The sequence below is a fragment of the Callospermophilus lateralis genome, chromosome 12 (assembly GCF_048772815.1).
Source record: "Callospermophilus lateralis isolate mCalLat2 chromosome 12, mCalLat2.hap1, whole genome shotgun sequence".
NCBI lineage: Eukaryota > Metazoa > Chordata > Mammalia > Rodentia > Sciuridae > Callospermophilus > Callospermophilus lateralis.
Genome location: NC_135316.1, coordinates 39,523,021 through 39,529,046, shown reverse-complemented (window position 1 = coordinate 39,529,046; position 6,026 = coordinate 39,523,021). Strand labels below are relative to the sequence as shown.

General features: G+C 34.8%; 1 pseudogene; it reads left to right on the top strand.

Annotated features, from left to right (window-relative positions):
• Window positions 1-2,580: 2,580 nt before the first annotated feature.
• On the top strand, window positions 2,581-3,301 carry LOC143411851 (RNA-binding protein Musashi homolog 2 pseudogene; annotated as a pseudogene).
• The last annotated feature ends 2,725 nt before the right edge of the window (window positions 3,302-6,026 follow it).

Here is a 6,026-nt window from a genome sequence, read left to right as displayed (position 1 = left end):
ACCAAAGTTTGGTATAAAAATAACTATAAATTAGTATTGACCAGTATTCTATTTCATGTTATTTTGTTTCTCCCAGAGATGTTTCATGAATTTCCAAATGAATTTATATTTTTCTAAGAGTTAGAAAATGAGTAGATATTTTAAGGTTAATGGTTGCCAGGTACTCACTAGTATTAATGGGTGGAAGGCAAGAATGTCTTCTATTATTCTTAATTGAAATCAGAAAATCAGTTATCAATATGAACATATTATTGATAGAAAACTAAATAAGTAGGTAGTTGGATGTATATGGAAACATACAAATATTTATGTGTGCCTATTCAAATAGTATTACCCAACTAAGCCAAGTATAGTTTTGAAATGGGGTCACTGACAATCTCCACATTAAAGACAAAATGGGAAATATATTTTTACCTAAAAACATATATGATGCCTCTTTTCAAAACCAGTAGTTTTGTACAACAAAATTCTTCCTGGTAACAAGTAACTATTATGTGCAGTAAATTTTCAGAAACACCTGAAGCACTCAGGGATTAATTAAATATATCCTCAGAATTCTATTTTGATTTACTAATATAGATCTCTTAAGGGCAGAAGAGAAGTTTAAATTTATTGATAATAAAAATAAATACCTATGAGCCTACAGTAATAATAAATATAAAAGTATAATTATTACTTTTTTTATTACTAGAACCCAGAAAACATTTTCTAGGAAAGAAAGCAGAAATATAAACTTAATCTCTATAAATTAGATTTATATCAATCCTTTAAATGGTTTAAAATAATATTTTATCTGAAAACATTCTTTTTCTTAATGAAATGTTATAAAACCAAATTAACTTTGTGAAGTTAAGTTCTTAATTAAACAAATCCACGAATGTGTTACTGGTATGAGTTCCAGTAGTCTGTATTACTAATGTAAGTATCCTGTGTAGCTTTTTCCTTAATAGACATAGAATGAGTTTTCTCTTTCAAGAACTTGAAATAATTACTTCCAATCTGCAATTGTCTTCTAAAATAGCATTTAAAAGATTAATGCGTAATTAGCAATGCCACAGTACTTGCTATAAACATATTCTGTCTGTTGCATATTTATTTTCACCTTCATTAGTATTTCTTCTCATTGCATTTTATTCTGTTTCTATTAAGTGGAATGAATTTAGGTTGTGACACAAACCTAAAAATAGGATGACCCTTTTACTTGGGTTAGTGAGGAATGATGGCCTAGATATTTTAACATTGCTAACACATCAGATTTTTAAAAGAAAGCTGGGTTGAGATCTGAATTAAGTGACATATCTGGTTTATCCTTTCTCATGGGGCTATTCAGAACATCAATTAAAAAGTGTTCAAGTGAAAAACAACATTGACAAAGAAAAACAAATATACCCATTTAAAGTCAGAAAATCTTATTTTATTTAGATCTTCAGATGATATAATGAATTGAATACTATATAAAGCAATTATATTCCCTGATCTATTGTCTAGAATGTTTATTTAAACTCTCAAGACCTAACTATATTGTTTTTTATTTGTTTTAATTTCATATTTTGTTGATTTGATGAAAATTCAGAAGTAATGATGATGTACATTATTTATCCTAAAGAAAGGATATCTTAAGAACAAAGCTGCACCAGCATGAAGTCTAAAAAATTGGTATTTAGTCATGTAGAAGAACATAGAGATTGGCTCCAATGAAGAAATAAAAATATGTTTTTCAGTTTAACAAATCAGACAGAGAAAATGCCAGCTGAAACGTGAATAGGAAGTAACATTTTTCACCAGGAAATAGTGCAACTGTAGAATGTCAGAAATACCTAAATACCCCATATTTGGAAGACTACTGATTTTTTTCTCACTGAGAGTATTTGCCTTCTAAACTCACAGATTGTTTGCTGTTTGATATTATAACACTAAGGTATAATTATATTTATATATGTATATATGTATATATATATATATATCCTTACATGGAGGATAAAAATCCCTTTCATTTAGAGAAGCACCTCAATTTACAGCTCTGGTACAAAGTTGTGAATAAAAGATTTTAGGATCTGTAGTTCCACATGAGCCTTAGCTTTTTGGAGTTTGCAAGGAGACATCACCTTGGGTTCATTTTTGCACACCAGAGCTGGCTTCTTTACACACATGCTTTCCTGGTAAGTCAGCTTCATTAAAATTCACCCAAATTTGTCTCTTCTCCCAAACACCTGTGATAATTCCATCTTCTTCTGTATCTTTTAGGATTCCTCTTAGTGTCTCTGGTTTAGAATTTCAATCATTGAAATGGTCAGTAAACTTTAATTTTTCAATATTTGAGTTTGCTCCTGGTGGTCTTAACCAGATTGGCTAGGGCAAAAGTAGATTATTATTAATAAAAATAATATGAAAGTCACCTCTGGTGGCTTCCAAAGTGGTATTTTAAGTGACTGGTACAGAAAGAGGAAGAGAAAGTGCATAAGAATTTATAACATGCTGACCTTGGGGCTCCTAGCTGGCGGCCACTGGGATCACTGTTGAGTTTGGTGTTTCACGGGAGGAAGACTCCCACATGAAGGCACTAAGCACAGCCCCGATAAAATGTTTATAGGTGGTCTGAGCTGGCAGACCTCACCAGATAGCTTTATAGACTATTTTAGCAAATTTGGAGAAATTAGAGAATGTATGGTCATGAGAGATGCTACTACAAAATGCTTCAGAGGCCTAAGTTATGCCAGTTAACAGATCCACCAAGTGTAGATAAAGTATTATGTCTGCCCCACTATGAGTTAGAGTCCAAGATGACTGACCCCAAACTTACATTTCCTCACAGAGTGCAATCCAAGATGGTGACAACAACAAAGAAAGTATTTTTAGGCAGATTATCTGTGAACACAGTAGTGGAAGATGTAAAGCAATATTTTGAGTAGTTTGGCAAGGTGGAAGATGCAATGCTCATGTTTGATAAATTCACCAACAGGCGCAGAGGGTTTAGCTTCATCACTTTGGAGAATGAATACGTTGTGGGGAAAGTTTGTGAGATTCATTTCTGTAAGATCCATAATAAAATGGTAGAACACAAGAAAAGTCCACCAAAAGAAGCCATGTTGTTCCCACCTGGGACAAGAGTCCTGGCAGGGAACTGCCTTACACCATGGATGTGTTGCTACTCCTCCTGGGGTTGAAGGGCTACCCCAGCTTTATGGAAACTTAGAGTCCAGGCTACCCTGGACTTGCTCTTTGCTTCAGCTATCAGTTCCCTGAATATTTGCTGATGTCACCAGACATAATTTTTATCAACAAGCTCTTAGGAGAGGCATAGCAAATTGGGTTTTATCACCATTTCTAGAGGAAAAAATGCAGTCTGGGCCTGGGTCACCCCTGCTGTTGCTGAAGCACTGTCCCTACTGCCTGTTCGAAAATTTATTTCTCCTGTATTTAATTCTTAGAAAAGATCTCATTCCTGCACTCTATTTTTAAAACTTATTCTCTAGTCCCTTCCCATTTGCATCTGTATGCATTTTTACCAACTCCACCCCCAGCTCCCCAGAATGTAATGAGGCCAAGGGAACTTCTTACAAGCTGAGACTCTTCAGAAGTCTCAGGATCCAGGAAGGTGTCAATTTTTTTAAATAATGACAAAACAGCTTGTCGGAACATTTCATGGGTTGAGCTCTGAAGTGCTAGTGACCCAGAGGGTTATGGCTAGTGACGTGGAGCATCTGTGTTCTCTGGTGGACCATAGCAGAAGTGAGAACACCCACAGACCCCTCTATGAAAACATGTGAGAACAACTGAAACAGGTTGTCTGAGTATCTTTGTAGTTTGAGGCTAGTCTCTCAGTGGCTGTTGCCATAATAAGCATCTGTCTGAGAAGAGACAGTAGGCTTACCCTGGCACTGCTATCTTTTGTGGGTGTGGGTATCATTTTACACTAGGCTTCTTCTCCCAGCTTCCTAGTCTTGTCTCCCTGCCCACACTAGCCTTGCCTTCCTTGATGGCACCACTGGCTTAGGAAGAGAGGAGGCATTGAGGGACACATCTCATTGTTGGTACCCCTGATAGTCAGCCCCAGAAGGATCTTTTCCCATGATCCTGACCCCTCCATGTCCCCCTTTGATACACAAGCACTCTCTTGGAGTAAGAGTGCACAGCTCAGTTGGACCCCAAAGAGTCAACTCTTTGTGCTCCTAGTTTGTGGGAGATGACCATGTGATTCCATTTAATGCATCTGATGTGACCAAATTCATATATTTAAATATCTGTGTAATTGACAGCCATGTCATTTGGCTCATGTCATTAAAGATGCTTGATGTAAAAATTGGTTAGTTAAGTTTAATTTTCCCACAGGCTTTTTCGTGAATATTTTTTGTTTGTATGGATCACTTTCATACTTCTTATTTTGGTTTGCTAAAAATTGCTTTGCTTTGTGAACTTGTTCTCATGTGCTTCCTCACAAACATTCCAGCCATTGTGAATTTTCTTCAGCTCTGTATATAGTTCATCTGTGCTCATCCCTAATAGTGTTTTATTTTTTTTTCCCTTATAAGCAACTGAGGTAGAATAATAAATTGCATTTACCATGGTGAGGGGGGAGAATTCATAACATTATTAACTTGGGAAATGGAAAACATTTTCAAAATCACATGAAAAATGTATTTTTACTAGTTAGTAATACAAAAATTATAATACATGACAGGAAGTAAAAAAGGATATTAATTAGATATGTGGACATATGATTATCAATATTAAATATTATGTAATATTTAAGAATGTGTGAAACATCTAAAAATGTTGACATATTTTGCTGAAGAGTATATGTGTTTATATCAATTGAAAGTACATAATATGTATTATGAATATTATTTGTATGTATATGTGTTTTCTACTTTTATATTATTTATTACATTTTAGAACTAAATGATAATAAATGAAGCTTCCTAAACTATGTCTTTATTAATAGATTAATAAAACCTCCTGTTTTACTATGTTGACCTAACAAAACCTGGGCAACATATAAAAACCATTGCCTCAAAATTAGAAAAAGGCAGAAGAAACTGTGGATCCTCCCTCCCCCATTTTTCTCTGTCATTTAAGTCACAAATTAATGGTTTTTATTTGTTCTTCATAAAACATGGTACATACCTGTTTCTATTTTACACTTCCAGTAAATAAAGATGACTAGGACTAAAGATTTACAGGTCTTGATTTTATGTGATAAAATCAAAGCAGGATGCGGGACTCTGTGGTTCACGCTTGTGATCCCAGCAACTTGGGAGCCTTAGGTAGGAGGATCTGAAGTTCAGGGTCAGCCTCAGCAACTTAAATAAAAAATAAAAAGGACAGGAGCTGTGGTAGGCCAGTGGTGATGTGTTCCTGAGTTCAATTCTCAGGACCTAATATTTAAAAATTCAAAGAAAAAATGATCAAAATGAAGATAAATAGAGAGCTTATGTTGATAAATGTAGGAGTTTGTATAGATTGTATTGAGGGCTAGGAAAACAGATACTGATTTGTATATCAATGAAAAAAGGATGGCTCTGATGAAGCTAAGAGGAAAAGAAGCAACTATGAAGTGAGTTGAAAGATATTCAGGAAAAAAAAAATTGCAGAGGGAATGAACAGAGAAAAGAGCCTAGGACACTTAGATTTATCCCCACTTTGAAGCCATGAATTCCTACTGGACTTGTAGAGACCCAGGATTGATCTATTATATATGCTTTCTTGCAGCACCATAGGGGATTCTTGATACATTGTCCTAGTCAAGGAACTGTGCAGAATGCTTAGGTAAATGCAGGTATGTACTTCTGGATAGTGACAACTTTGAAGCAGATCAAACACGTAAACTTTCCAATGTACTTTATTTTTGTTATTTAGGTACTTTGAAATGTTTTATAAGAAAATAAAACATAAACGCATAAAAGCACAAAGAGAAGAGGTCCTCCATCCTATGTTTGGGTTTGAAAAATTAAATCTGTGGCCACTATTCATGGGCAAAACCAAAGGCTGCATTGGAGAGAGTCTTTCTCCAATGTTATCCTTTCTTA